The following is a 16,161-nucleotide window of genomic DNA, read 5'->3' as shown; positions in this document are numbered from 1 at the left end:
TCAGGACGCTTCTGTATTTCACAGATAATCGATGTCGCGTCTTGTCGCGCGCGATATAAATTTAATTTTAAAACTGGAAAAACGCGATCGAGACGCGACGCGATGCATTTGCTATTTATGGAGGAGTAGGTAACAGAAATATCTCATAATAATAATACGAACGAAATTTACGAAGGCGCTATATAAATACGAAAATCTCTTTTTTTTTTTATTTTTTTTTATTTTTCGAATAACTCGGAGGGGCCCGTCGTTCTATTCTCGTTAAGGATAAAGGTGACGCGGGCCCAATTTGTGAAAAATAATGGTGAAACATTGCGACCTTCTTTATCTTTCTCGCCCCTTATCCTCGCGGCGTTCTCTTATCCCCTTCGCCTCCCTTTAACGAAGCTCTTGAGTAATGGAGACATGTCGTGACTCCCGGCAATTAATGCGAGTTGGTTCGTCGAGGCGAGCCCGAGAGAGCGACGGGATTGGTCGGGAGTAATAGACAAAAGAAGAGAGGAGCATGGCAAAAACAGTTCCGCGGATAGAAAAAGATTTCCAGCTCGGTAATCGAGACGTCGTGTTTTCGCGTGTCGATTGTCTTGGTAGACACAAGAGTTTTATCAAGTCTTGTATAATATCAGAGCCATTCGAGAGATCTCGCGAGTCGCGAAAAACTCGATGGTTTTTAAAGTCACTTTAGATTTTTTAGACTCTGCATCTTGGAACTTGTCACAAGAAAATTGAAGGATATCTGAATGCGGTTAAGACCTCTTTTAAACGTCAAGAACTTATAAAAACTTTTTGACATTTATAATCTGTTTGGAATATTTCTTGATTTGTTGAATTAAAATGAAAGATTTTCGTGTCAAGATGAGAAAAAAATTCGCACACTCAACTGCATCTGTCATTGCAAATTTGTTAACGAAACCATCAGGACGTAAAAGCGATGTTTATCGATTGCGTCGAACGCATAGCGGTATATATATTATTAATACAAATATTTGCATTTGTAAATCCGATATTTTTTATCTGTCGAATAAAAATAGTGATAGGTTAAACGGAGGAGAAACGATTCCGAATGTTTCTATAAAGTGCAGTCGCGACGAGTCGGAAATTAGATTAAATCGTACGTCAAGATAGATTTTCTATTTTCTCTTTCTCTCTCTTTCAGTAACGTTATTTTATCGCATTACGTGCTTTCAAAATATCGCGCGCGATCTGAGAGAATAATTTTGCAGGGAAATTTGTCGTCCCGAAATAAACGCGCTACATGTATTGTCCTTCCCGTTTTATTTTACGAAATTGTTTGCATTTAATAGATTCAAGAATCATTTTTCGAAGAATAAAATCTTCGTGCTTGTTCGGACATTTTTCAAAACTAGAGACGACTTGTGAAAATCCAGCTATTGGCGAAGATTTATGTTCTCGTGTTAAAATTACGTGCACAATAAATAAATGCGACATGAATCTTAATTTTACGTTCCACGTCTTAATTCATGTTCACGATTCAGTCCTCGAGGCATTTTATCTCACGGCATACATCAGCGTTGTTATGCTACCGGTTATATATTCTTTTAAAACTGTGCTTATTTTGTTACAGAGAAATAATTAACGGAAAGTTAATTGTTTGTATTTTCATTATTACGCTACATTTATCATCATGCGCACGCAAATATAATATACAAAGAGAAATAATTATTATTTCAATTTCATATACATATACACATAGTATATGTATATCTGATATCTTTGCGTATGTTATAAAAGTATTCGGAAATTTGATAGCCAATCGATTTGATGAAATTAATTTGTATAATATTATGACTTTTGGATTATTTGCGCAATTTCCAGATTTTATAATATTTTTACAAGGCTCATCCTCGCAGCGTCATTTTTCACGCTTCGTTATTTTTTATAGCCGCAATTCTCGTTTTGGAAATATTGTTTCCCCTATCCAAAGTCCAAGTCGTAATCGCACACTGTATTGTATTTTCACATCACAAAGCAGTTGTAATAATCGCATTTAATTTTAATCATTATGTAGAATAAAAAGCAAGAAAAAGAGACGAAGAACACGAGGACTTTGCGTTTTTACAAGCCCGCGAGCTTGAATAGGAGATGAACTAAAGAGTTATACGTCCACTGTAAAATGAAAGTAACGAAATTTAATTAAGGTGAGCTTGCGCATTAAAAAGTTTTCCTGCGCTTCAAATTGCAACTTGAACTTTTCATGGTTGCGCTAATAAAGCGACATTTGATTCGCGTGCTTCTATCTTCTCGTCTCGTTCGCGAAAACTATCTTGGCGAAAGTTATCCTAAAACATGTGTTAGTTCGTCCTTTTTTTCGCGCAAAAATATAAATTGTCTAAAAAATTATGCATAAGTTGTTAATCAGATACACTTGATGAACGAGGACCGTGCATCACCAATTTTAAATTCATTATATTATGTATGAAGATATATCAGACATCGGGGAGCGTCCTTAAACTTTTCGCGTTTTTTAGGATCGCGTGAGTTGTTTGTTTTTGTTATGTGTGTCGCTCTTCCCTCCCTTGTTTTTATTCTCCTATATCACCCCTCGACAAATACGGATATTTATATTTATGCGAATGAACTTTTGTACAGGGTCGAGAGGAGATGTGCCTCGTCGTTTATGAGTCAACGATATCGTCACTCAGGCGAGAACTTTGCGAATTACATACACGCGTCAAAGAGCTGCGATTAATCTGCATATTATTACGCCAGCTCATCCGTACGAGCGCGCTTTAGTGCTTTATATGAGTTCACCGAGTTAGAACACTTGGAATATATTCCCGTGTAAGTCAGTATAATCTAGGCGATATAAAATTAGATCAAAATTTTGCTGAAGCCTCTCCTAAGCATATATACGTGTATGAAATTTTATATTCTAAAATATTTTAAAATTTGCGGAGAATCTCCTAAGCATACATTTCTTCGAAATTTTATATTCTAAAATATTTTAAATTTCACAGAACTTCCTAAGTAAGCATACACTTCTCTCTGTGTGAAACTTCATATTATTCTAAAATATTTTAATTTTTGATATAAAATTTCTTACGGAATTGAAGAGCGAAATGTTTAAATTTGCATCCTCGCATTCCCTCAAGAGTTTCAACAGCAGCAGTGATTCATCGATGTTGATAACGCGTTGTATTTTATATTTACTTGTTATGGGACAAAGTGATTCATCCAACGTGAATGGATTCGATCGGATGCGCACGACGATCACATGCAAATTAATATGTCGCGCGACATCTCTTTTTTCCCCTTTAAAATATTCAATCTAAAACTATTCAACACGCGTAGATTCAATAACGAAGCAGACTTGTGTCGATATATACGTTGTTCGAGGGATGATCGCGTTTGCCAGCATCACTTCGATGCATCGACGGAGAGTAGCAATATCATCTCGATGTAGCTAGTCAAGAGAGCGTCATCTCGATGGCAATCAAAACTAACGTCGAGAAGCCAAGAACAACACCTTAGCGACCATGTTGCAGTCTCCTTTGACATAACTGGTGCCATTACTACGTGCAAATTACTTCTCGATTCGATTCGATATCGGAGCCATAAAGCGCTCCTGGCTCTCGCCCGATAACGTCTTTGCTATATATATGCACATTGTGCATGTATATGCGCGTGTTTGTACATTCCTAGATATATCGGGTGTTTCGGATCATGCTAATATTATATCGATATATTATTAATGTTACATGTTTTTTTTATTTAATTTCGACTCGATCTCTCTGATTTATGCATGTGCAAAGTTTGTCTCCGATTAAAATTAATTAAGGACGATTAAAATTCAAAACTCTCGACGAGTAAAACCCTCTTGGTAATTTCGTCTAACAAATTATTAGCTCGTGATTCACTTATCATAAGATACTCGAGATTAAAAATTAAAGGGTCATGAATAAGAGAGTTGAGACTCTAAATCGATGAGCGGAAACCGTATATAGACAAAAGCGATGTTGCTGGTTTCGGAAATCGCCGCCCTGTATGTAATGCGCTTTGTACTCTGCATATCGAAAACGCTGTATAGATGCATTATGGTCGACGCATTATGCAGCATGGCCCGTTGAGGCAATTCTATTGTAAATTGACCGCGTGCGCATTTGATAGGAGAAACGCGCGTCGGGAAGAAGTTGGGCGCCGCAGACGGCGAAAAGGATACCGCGAGGATCGTAGGAGGGGGTTGTCGCTTGTGTCAGAAAAGCGTGAGTCGGTAAAAGCCCTTATATTGAATACGTGGGTCACATCTCAATACCTCGATGCACTTACTCGCGCCACCGATATTTCGCCTCCGGGGGTTGTCTGAGAAAGGGAGAGAAAGAGAGAGAGAGAGCGTGACGTGTGCTCTACCAGCGATAAATAACGACGTTTAAAGATTCACGTGGCTCTTAAGATTAATAAGATAATGTGACGAACAATTTAATAGATCGTGTTTGAAGCCGTGAATTTATTTGTTTTCTTACATAATTTTACGCAATTAGTAGCAGAGAGCCAATAATAAATAGAAGGCAATAACGCGTCGAAAAATGTTTGAATATTTGAATATTTGCTCTGTTTAGAATATTCTGCTCAGCGGAGCTTTTAATACGGTATTAATTCGAGATACACACGTCCGAGCGGAGCGAGCAATTTCGATCGATTAAATTATTTCGGGTTCGCCGAAATTTCCTGTAATATATAGCGGACTATCTGTCACACATTGTGCTGTTCCCCGGTATGAAAGAATTTATGGATCTATGGTTTGCGATAGCATATGAACGGCCGTTACGTTAAAATATTAAACGCCATCTATTAAACTTTCATAGTTCACATGATTCTGCGATCGTCGTGTACTTTATCGGCCGTAATTTCTGGCGAGAACGGCCAAGAAATTTACTTCACGTGACTCATCGCCGTGACATCGTGTCGTCCCCTTATAAACAATTCGGAGAAATGAATTTCGGGCACAACGAGAGTACGAGGGTGAGATCGCCGACTGGCGCCATCGAAACGACCCCTTAAATCCGACCCCATCGTGGGGGATCACGACTTCCTTGGATGCTCGTGATCGCCATACGCTGCTGCAACGCCGGATCGTGCGCGTTATCGATACTCGTCGCTTATCTTGTCTCAGTCTGTCGTTTCGCTTATAATATCTCTCACCTCGAGCCTTAAAAGGGAGAAAACGTCCGAGTAGCGAATGAGAAAATGAAAAAAAAGAAAAATTAATTCTATAGAAAGAACAAGAGCATTTGCTAGAAAGAATATAATCCCAAAGAATCGCGCGTGGAGTCGATTGGAAATGTATTTAAAAAATGGGTTTTATCTCTCGATTCATAAATATTTCATGCCCCGATGATGAACATTCATCACGGACCATCTCTCCCCCGCTTTTAATGTTATTTATGTTACATGAATAGAACGGATGGTTACTTAGCGATATGAAAATTCTCGAATTACCATCGTCGTCGAGTCATCCGAGCGCGTCCGTCTCTCTTGCGACTCGCCGTCTTTGACGATCGATCATCCGTCCCTCGCATTCGCGAGACGTCTTTCGAGGACCGTGGAACTTATATATACACGACGATGCATGAAGATATCCGTCTATTCATTTTCTCATGACTCGGCAAATTGAATTTTCGATTACGAATACCCGTTATTTAATATTTAAATTTCTTTGAGCAGCTAACGATGCATGTCTTTGAATAAGAATTTTTACATACTGAAAATACAAACTGATTTCATTGACTGGATATTGCAAGATTTTAAGAGTGTATATACGACGGTTTAAAATATGCAAAATATGAAAAATTCCAAAATATAAAAAATAGATTCAAACATATATATTCAATAATTTAACAAAGGATAGAACGAGCATTATTATTATTTCCGTAATTTAATCTCCGCGAGATTGACTAAAGCCTTTAAGAAGATTAATTTTCCCATTTAATCGCGACGATAAATTATCGAAAAATTTATTCGAAATCGTCGTAACACGATAATTAGCTATGTACCCCCCAATATTATATGGCAATATATCCTCGATAGAATTATTGAATAGAACCTCTGGAGAATTTCAACGGATTCGCGAACCATGTCCTTAAGGGGTTTAATCCGACAATGTGGTAATTAATGGCACGACCGCATCGGAACGGAAGCGCGTACGCAACTCACTGAATAATTGAACGCGCGTCCCGCGACGAATTAAAAATAAGGAAGTGGTTGTTAATCGAGCCGGACATTACCCAGTTGTGTGTTACGCGTTTCCCCGCCGCGCGCGCGTTCGCACGCCGCGGTCCCAGACCTCATTAACAATTAGAATCCGCGGTGATTATGCTCGCGCTAATTGGTAATCAATATTCAATATAACCATTAAAGGCCGGCCCGGCTCAACTGAATATCGATAGGGTCGACCGCCGAATCTACAGTCGGTTAGTAGCGAAAGCGATACGACGGAAGAAGGGAACCGGAATTGCGGGAAGTAACGATACCACATCCGGTGGCCGAATACCACTACTACGTGACTTGGCGAGGAATTCTATTGGCAAGTTTTCGTGCGGCTTCTCAGGTTAATTTATTGATGCGAACAAGTTGCGAACAAGTTGGAACTTGCTGAGAGAAACCATTTCCATTTCGTAAAATTCGTCATGTATATCATCTGTGTGTGCGTGTATGCGGATGCAATATATATTAAAATGAATGTCGCGTATGAATTTTCGAATCTTGGATTGTCAGCATTTTATGACACGTGCGAGTTCGCGCAAAATTTCGCGACAGGATTTATGAACTTAATTACGAATTAAAACATTCGTTCGTCGCACTCGGGTCGCTCTTCATGCGGTCTTCTTCCCGGTAACTTTGATTGAGTGAGTTTCCTACAAAGTTGATCTATAACCCGTCTACTTTTTGGACGTTTACGGAACGAGCAGAAGAGGCTCTCGCGCGTCAGAGATGCAAGAGAGAAAGGGGAAAAAAGAGGAGGGGGCAGAATATCATCTACCTCACCTCGTCTCGCGGTCAGGCCTCGATCAATTAAAACTTCACCGAGTTTGATTTATCGAACGACTTTGATTGCGGCTCCGTTAAAAGAGGGTGTGCGCGCCACCAGCAACTCCTTCCGAACTTCTCCAGCAACTCTGAAACTTCTTAAAATGATCTAGTTGCTGTCTTCCCTCTTCGCTCAATTATATCACGCGTTACAATGTGCGAATGTAATAATATTAAGTATAAAGTTATAATAAATATATATTGGAAACCTCCAAGTTTTGAAAACTTTTACGGAGCATCTAAATTGTTATTCGTTGCTTCTCACATATTCTTGAATCGATGACACACGTCGATCCGCGCTCTCGAGTCAACGAGAGGTCCTTAAATTCCATTCGAATCTCCGGCAAACTAGTTTCGGTCCAAGTAGGTGGTAATTTCGCAGTAGCAGCAGCTCCGCCACACATCCGATTTACTCTGGTCGAGCGAGCGGTATCCGGACGCGATCTGCTATTCCCGCGAGGAACTTCGCTCCTCGTTTATCTTCATTATCGTCGTATCTGTCCTCGGTTACGGCAGAAACGCGAGAACCTCGCGTCCGCTAAACGCGCCTCCGTTCAACCGGTGCTGCACGCGTATATAAACATATGAATATTTATGAAACGTTTATCAGAGAGAGACCGCGGACGGGTTATCGATTTCGTTTTTCCGCGATCGCGTTTCGGTTTGTTTTCGGTATCACCCGATCTCCTGGGCGAGATACCCTGGATGGACCGCGCCGCCATTGACGTCGGACGGGTTTCGCCACCGTTTCGTACAACGTTTTTCCATTTATCCGCGACGCCGGTGTTTACCATAGCACGACACATACTACGCACCGGAACTCTATTTTTCCGCCATTTCTCCTTTGACCGGCGATGAGGCGCGTAAACGAACTGCCCTCTTCCTCTTCCGCCGCGAGTTTGTGCCCCGCTTTTGTTTTTCACCCGTTCCTTTTTTCTTCCCTTCCCCTCTCTCCCCCATCTCTTTGTCTCCTCGCTTCTGTTGCGCTCTCCGCTTCGCTTTCACTTGCCGAGTTTGTTCTGCCTCTCTCGATACTCTTTCACATTGGAGAACGAGATGTATTTTTTTTTAAATCGAATCAAAATAAAATTGATTTTTTTACATTTATACAAATGAAAGAAACTTGAAGACAACCCGTTATTTTATTTAAAAACTTATAAAGTTGCAATTGTAAAATAGTATTCGTAGAGTCTGTCACTTGGAGAATGTGAGACATTTTAAAAAAATTCTATTTTCTCAATACTTCTAGTGAAAAAAAATGTTTCTGTACGATTCTTTGAAAGAAGGTTGAAAGAGGCGTTTCAATTTACATCGCGTGCCATTTTGCGTTTGATTAGTCGTGATCGACGGGGGGTTGGGATAGTAAAAAGTGCGCGGCACTTCGAATTTTCGGCATATTTACGACGGAATTGATTTAGGGAGTCCCTGTTTCGAGCGTGGCGGTCCATTTAAAAGCCGGGCAAATAAACGGAGAAGGTTCGTGTACGTAACGACGCCACGAACGGGTCGTGGGGAAACACGCAATGGCTCGAAATCTCTCAACAAGATGAAACTTGATTTATTTCGAAACCGACAGAAAGGAATCCTTAGGAGCGGTAAACAAGGGACCGAAGCCTGCACGGACGATGTTAATCCCCATCATCTTCAATGTTTTCGTTATGAACTATATCTACCGCATCAACATATATTGTATATATGTATTATGTATATATAATTTTATATATATATATAATTGAAGATATAAAAATCTCTAAAACTGATATTCGAAATACTAAACGAGAATTGAAGCGTCAAAAAGATTGATAAATTTCAACAATTTTATACAGCTACCAGGTGAGAAAAATCGAATTATTTGAGAGGATTTTTCCCTCCGACAATACAATATATATGTATATACATACATAACGATTTAATCCTCCCAGTTATTATATAAACAACATGTAGAGGAAACAGCGCGTGCGGGGACAAGAGAGGGTAACAAAATAAACTGCGATAAAGCGACGCGTAGAACGCGCAATTTGGCGGTATGTAATTAAACAAAAGCACCGCTTCAAAAGGCACCCACCAGGGAGACGATTAGGATTTCAATACGACCGCATTTTGCGCAATTCGAGGCGCGTCTGCAAAAAGCGCATTTACAATCCAAAGAGAGCGGTGTCCGGATTCACATGCGAAATAATTCCGTAAATTGGTACAAGATAATTAGATTAAACGCGATCCATTAGCTAATTAAATCGCGGAATTACGTTTATGGTAATTAACAATCGCGTAATACAATGGCACATGGTCGTTTGTCCGCTCGACAGAATCGCACGGCTATAAGGATAACGGTATCGTCATCGATCGCGGAATAATAAACAATTAGCGCGACTCGCGTCGCTGATTAATCCCACTCATCCGTTTCCGAGTTTAGATGCGCGTCACCGCTTTGATTTATAGTCTCGTTTTCTATATATCGAATGGAGAAATCCCTTCGCGCTTTGACCCAACACACAATCCTCCTTCTCTCCCGCGTTAGACTTTAACAGCGAAAAGGCAAGGGATCTTTCGCTGAAAGGTTTCGCTTTACCCTTTTCAGACGCGCCGTTGCGCAACACTGAGAAACTCTTTTGTAACAATGCTTTTGCCCTTTCTTTCTCCTGAAAACCCTTTTCGCCCGGTCGACATGCACGGACTATTTCCTGCTCCTCCAGAGATGACGCTCTCCGGATGATTTGATAATTCTGTGAAGAGAGAACAGAGCGGGACGCGACGTGTATAAAAACAATTTGTTTTAATGGAACAGTTATCTCTCTGAAAGAAAAGCGACGCGATTATGGATTATTATGGATTAGCGAAATTAATGGAGACAAAGAGGAATTTTATATATCTCTCTCGCGATTTTAATAAGATAAAAATATGTATTAAAGAAAGAACAATCTATTATTATCAAATGCAATCTCGAATATGCTGTTCGACTTTCGTTCCTCCTGTACTGTAAAGTCGGCAGGATCAAATTTTCGTTCACTCTCAACCTGTCGAAAGTTCCACAAGTAGTACTAGTAGTAACCATAGCGAGACTGTTTGCCATTTTTTTTTCAACGACGAATGACGGCAAAGGAAGCTATTTCCCTTTTAGAGCAGAATATTTGGCTATTACAATGTCACACTCGTCATCAAAAAGCACTTCTGTCTAGATATCAGTCGCGACAAGATAAAACCTGAACGATAGCGTTTCTTTTTGCCGAGTTTCGGGCAGGACAAGGGAGGTTGATCGTCGGCAACGTAGCGTATTACGAAATCTATCTCCCCTTTCGCGCGCGAAAGTGCAACGCATCGGAACGGACAAAGCGCACTTTGCCCGATTCGTTTCGCGTCTTCTTTGTGCGGGAGCTATCGGCAACGAAGTGTGTCGGAGTGGCTGTTTGTAGCGTCAAAACGTCGGGTGAAATCGACGTTCGGGGGATGTGTTTTTGGATGTCAAGCCGGATATACAACGGCGGCTTTACACGGAAATGGTAGTCGCTGGAAAACAGCGTCTGCAACTTCAAGTTCGACCTCAATTTCGAATTTGCGATAGAACGATTTAAACTTCGGACACGGTGATTCTCGCCGTATTTCACAGATCGACATTAATGTCGAAATAATGTGACAAAGTTCTGTGTAAAATTCTTGCACGTTTGTCTCTTGAAACTGTTAAGCTCAATTTGGAGACGCTGCGCTTTCCATCAGACACGGATATAAAATAATATAGAATGTTTGATTAATTTAAAGAAGAAAAAATTATATGATATATGGATTATATATTATCGATGAATAAATAAATTTAAAAATACATCGGTGTTTTAAAAAGAAATTAGAATATATCGCTTTCGAAATAAATATATATTTTAAAACTTTTTCTGTCACATGTATGCATTTCGAGTACTTTGTAATCGTGTATTTTATTTTTGAAGTGAAATATACTCCCTTACGCGACTTGCATTTACTATGATATTTACTTGATGGACGTTTCAGTTATTCCAAGAGTTATTCATTTATCATTTATCATATCGGTATAACTTTATCTCGGAATCAACCGGCTCTTCGAACATTGCATGACAGACGGCTATGTAGCCCAGAGGTTACTGTCAGACAGTAACCGTGAAGTCCTAAAATCATTAACGAGTTTGCGCGTACCCCATTCCGTTCCGAGAATAAATCTGTTGATTTCTAGACGGGATTAGGGTCGGACGGTAAACAAATATAGCACTTATCGATAATTCGTAAAAATCTGCAGACCCCTTCTGGGTCGTCATTAAACACCAGGGGGGGTGGCGACTAGTTTGAGTATCCCTTATACCCGGCGGCGATTAAACAACTGTCGGGAGCGGAATCCCTGGCTTCGTTCGAGCCGCATCTGTGCGCCCTTCGCATTTCTCGATCGACTTCGTTCGATAAAACTGTCCTCCCTCGTTGCGCCTTGCTGATCGTCGAAAAGGAAAGTCGACACGATAGATTATGGTCCGATAACTGCGAAGAAACAGCTTCCGGCAACGGCTGACTCCTCCTCGTTTTAACGTCAGATTCAGAGTTGGTGACTTGAGGCTATTTTACCGATCAAACTTTCGAAGAGCTAAAAGATCTCTTTGAAGGTAAGAAAATCGTCAGCAAAATTTCGAAAGTAATGTAATAATAGTGGAAGGGACGATGTAAACAAACGTATGATAATCTGACTTTATGAATTGCACACATCGATTTTCCTCGATAAATATTTTTTCTTATAATATTAATATTCGACAAGTTGTTGGGATCCATGGATTAATTAGACCTAAAGTTGTAAGGAAAATTTTAACTTTCTGAGTATTCTAAATTTCATATTTTAAACATTGAAAATCAAATAAAAAAATAACTTTGTATAAATATTCAACATCAAAGATTTATTTTAAAAAACTATTGAGTTTTATTTGCATCCTAATAATACATATCAAACGTAGATCAAATCAAATTTTTTACATTTTTTGAAAAAAATGCTTCAAAAAAATTATAACTCGACGTGCAATGTTCTCTACTCATACATATTCAAAATATATATTTTTCTCTTTTTTATATGTTGCTTAATATTATATGAACTAATTCGTATACAATATTGTAAAATCGTATAAAAAATTTCACAAAAAAATTTATTTTAAAAACCTATTGAGTTTTATTTGTGTGCATCCTAATAACACATATCAAACGTAGAAATCAAATCAAATTTTTCACATTTTTTACGTTATGTTGAGAAAAAAATGCTTCAAAAAATTATAACTCGGCACGCAATATTCTTTATTCTCGTATATGTATATTCAAAATATATATTTTACACATCTTTTTCTCTCTTTTTTTATATGTTAATATTAATTTGTATATAATATTGTAAAGTCGTATGGAAAATTTCACAAAAATATGTGCTACGAGAAAGATGAATATAACCGTTTAAGCATCAAAAGACATACATATACATACATATATGTATATATGCAATATGCATCCATCTAAAATTAACTTCATCCGCGCCAGTAACCGCACGCGAAGCAGCAGGCGAAAAGCGTTCACGATGCGCATCGGCAAGAAAAAATTCTCTCTCGGAAAAAATTTATAAAATATGTATTACGCGCTCACGAGAGAGAGAGAGAGAGATAGAAAGAGAAAAGAATTTCCTATACACCGCGTTTCAGTGGACATTCATTTGGCCGCGTAACGGCGCTTTGTCGCGCGGAGCGGAATGCCCCTTGATAAGGTACTTTGCCGGCGTGTGTTCTCTTTTCGGAAGCCGGCGGCAGGCGCCGGATTTCAAAGGCGAAAAAGCTCGCGCACGTTCGAGATCGGTACCGAACCCCTTTTCCCGAGAGCGTGTGTGTCTCCAACTCCGCAAAAACAAACGACGAGACGCGAAAACGAACAACTGCGCTGTTGCATCGCCATCGGTCCCTCCTTTGAAACGTGATATAAAACGCGAATTACTCTCCCCTACGTTCTCTTTTCTCGAATCCATATATTTAACTAGAGCGCGACGGACTCGCCGTAAAGAATAAAAAAAAAGTCACGAGGGTAGACTTTGCAGTCCTGTTCTTGGACGCCGGAGCGCAGCGGCAAGCACAGCAGCGGTATCTCTAGCGTGTGTCCTTTCATAATTTTTCCCGGCGCGTGAATCTTCCATACGGCCTGGGTCGGCCGACTCTGTGAATTTTCGGTATGCGGAAGAATAAAGAGAGAAAAAGGGAGAAAGATTTAAAGAAGCTCGTATATAAAATTAGCGAATGACGTCGCGAATATGCAGGTTTCAGAAAAGAAAAAAAAATTCTACTCGAGTAATAATACACAGTTATTTAAAAAGACAATTGCGTAGAATAATTATAATATTTTAATTACGAGATCGCGCAAGGATGAAATATGTAACTGCGAATATAGCGGGAAATATTATTTTACGGATATTTCATGTAATCTAAATTAGTAGAGAACGAGAGAGAGAGAGAGTTTACATCGCATGTTTATACATGCACGCGGAGTTATATTTTCTAATGGTGGAGGGGATTAATGTCGTGTCTATTAATTAGTAACTAAGTGTTATGCGGCATATCCATTAGTGATAATTATGTTAACTAAAATCGGGGAATCAGGGACCGAGGCGCCGATAGCGTTTAACATGTGCGGCCGAGATGAATTATCGGACGTCTCTGGTAATTATGAGATAAATATTACACGAGAATGTACCCATTAACGACGATCGCGCGCTCGTCGGTTAGATGAACCCAGATTTCATAAACCGAACGAACTGGTGCATGCGCGTCGATAATACGCACTATAAATAGACGGAAATCCGTAGCGAATTATCGAATATCGCGGGAGCGATTTACATGTTTTACATCCCCGCTCCACCAGATCGCGATCTGGCTGGTACATACATGCATTACATTACTGTATTACACATCGCGCCCGCAACACGCGAAATCTGTTTTGTTGCCGTACCCTTCTTGCCGCGTGCGTGCCACTACAATTACCCCAATTACGGGTTCTCCGCGATGCTCGTTACCGGACCGCCTGCCCTGCTTGTTTCCGTTGATAGATCCCTGTTGTACTTTCCACGTGATTTTGCCGCGTGCAGAGCAGAGCGAGGCACGAATCGGTCGCAACGCGACCGTCTGTGTCCGAGCTCTACTTTTCGCCGACACTTGGAGAGAGAGAGAGAGAGAGAGAGAGAGAGAGAATTCGCGGCAAACTCGACTCGCGAATCTTGTTTAGAACCGCACGCGGTGCAATCTGGATTTCGTGCGGCTTGCACGATATCCAGCAATTCCCTCGTTCTGCGGGCTTTACAACACAATAAGATGATTACGTGATCGACACATTCGGACATTGGCCCTTTCATCGCATTCTCTCTGTGTCCCTTTCGCAGATTTCATTCTACGTGGAACAAGACAGCGAGTGGATGCGCCGACATCGGCAGGAATGGTGGCGAAAGGACAGGAGACATGGAAACGTAATAAAGCCGATATAGTCTAAGGACGACGAGGACAGATTGGGAAGTAACTGAACGACTGAAAGGGAATCGAACAACACATCGTGAGAGAGAGAGAAAAGAGGATGAAAGAGAGGCGAACGGACGCGGAAAGAGAAATGGACAAGGGTGTGGACGACAGCGCGGGACGCAGACGGCAAATTGAAGCTCGGGTAAGTGGAAAGCCAATTTGAAGTTTCTTGTTGTGAAAATAAGATCATGGAAAATTATTGGGTGTCGTAACGGGGTCTCCGCGGCACGTTCCCATCTCACGTGGTTCTCTCGCGGACGGATAGAATCTTTCTCGCAACGGGGGGAAAATTGGAAACCGCTTTGTCGGCGTATTACGAGAATCCTGCCGGGATGCAGGCAGAAAGAGAGAGAGAGAGAGAGAGAGAGAGATTTCCAGCATCGATGTGTCAACAGCACGACGCGATACGTTTTCGACTTTCACGCGAGTCGACGAGGCGGAAAGTCCATAAAGGGTCATCGCGAATTCGAAAGATAAAATTTATGCGCGAAATCCGCGAAAACGCGGATGATACCATTTCCGAAGTAGATTATCCCGTTTTGCGTTACATCAGGCACGCGAAACGCATATCTCGCAGGTAATATTCGGAGGGGGGCAGGAAGGGGGATAGACGAGATTTTTGAGTATCGCGTGTAACGCGATATTATGAAATCTGACCGCGTAAAATGCAGCGCGATTCGGCTATCCGCACGTTTTTAATTAAAACGCCACGCTTAATGAAGAATTTCGATAGATGCATGCGAACGATTATATTCCATCCATTTTCCGTGTCCGCGGACAAATGATCGGCGATCACATTTACACAGCGCGGGGACCGGGGTATGCATTTTGCAATCGTCGTGTGGCGGGGCGTTTAATTTATTTCTCCCCCACCTCGCCTACCAGCTCCCCATTTTCCTCCCCGTTAGTGCGCCGCGACGAAATTAAATTTAGGCGTTTGTTTATACGCTCACAGCGTACTGTGCGCGCGCGACGAGATTATCGGCTAGCAACGTTGGTCCTATCGAAAATGTCCGACCGCGAAAATGAAAGCGGACGTGTCGCGCTTTCAGACATTTTGCAAATTTGCGGCCGCGCGCGCGTCCAATTAAATTAACAAATTTCATTCGGCCGCGCCGACGATTATCCATCCCTTCGTGTTGCAACATTGCGAAGTGGCTCTCTCTCTTCCCTACGAAAATAATAATCGGGGGGAAGGAGAATTCTCCGGAGCAGTTCCGGAAAAGGGACCGTTTTCTTCTTTTCTCTCCTTAGACTAACGTCGCGACCTCCTTCGACGATCAATTTGCCACCCCGGCGACATTAATAATGTCAACATCTTGATTTACACTCTCAAAGAATAATATTGTCCCGCAATTACTTTCCGTCCCGCGATGTCCCGGACGGAAAATAGCTGAATTGTGCAGTCGGTTTCTAAGTGTTTGTACACGCGGGGCAATAAATTTCTGTTCTCGCGAGAAGCGAGGAGGGATGCGAGAGCAAAAATACGCTTAAAAATAATTTCAGTTATTCTCGCGATAGACAAAAGCGATGTAATGATGTGCAAATATTATTACAATATTGTGTATTATTCTACAAACTTGTGTTT

General features: G+C 40.8%; 2 protein-coding genes across 6 annotated transcripts in view; one reads left to right on the top strand and one right to left on the bottom strand.

Annotated features, from left to right (window-relative positions):
- The window catches only part of LOC145938166 (PHD finger protein 14), a 243,433-nt gene that overhangs the window by 43,905 nt on the left and 183,367 nt on the right, over positions 1-16,161 (top strand). For both annotated transcript variants that reach the window (XM_083041584.1, XM_083041583.1), the window contains exon 4: positions 14,441-14,715. The gene's annotated coding sequence lies outside the window, so the exon portion shown is untranslated. The remainder of the gene's footprint in view (positions 1-14,440; positions 14,716-16,161) is intronic.
- Fas1 (fasciclin 1 Fas1 domain-containing) overlaps positions 1-16,161 on the bottom strand; it is a 226,998-nt gene that overhangs the window by 92,280 nt on the left and 118,557 nt on the right. The gene's annotated exons all lie outside the window — the stretch shown is intronic.

This window comes from Prenolepis imparis, unplaced genomic scaffold (genome assembly GCF_030444845.1).
Source record: "Prenolepis imparis isolate NDT839.2.m4 unplaced genomic scaffold, iyPreImpa1.0 SCAF_7, whole genome shotgun sequence".
NCBI classification, from domain to species: Eukaryota; Metazoa; Arthropoda; class Insecta; order Hymenoptera; family Formicidae; genus Prenolepis; species Prenolepis imparis.
The sequence above is the reverse complement of the archived record's forward strand: the minus strand, read 5'-3'. Positions and strand labels throughout refer to the sequence as shown.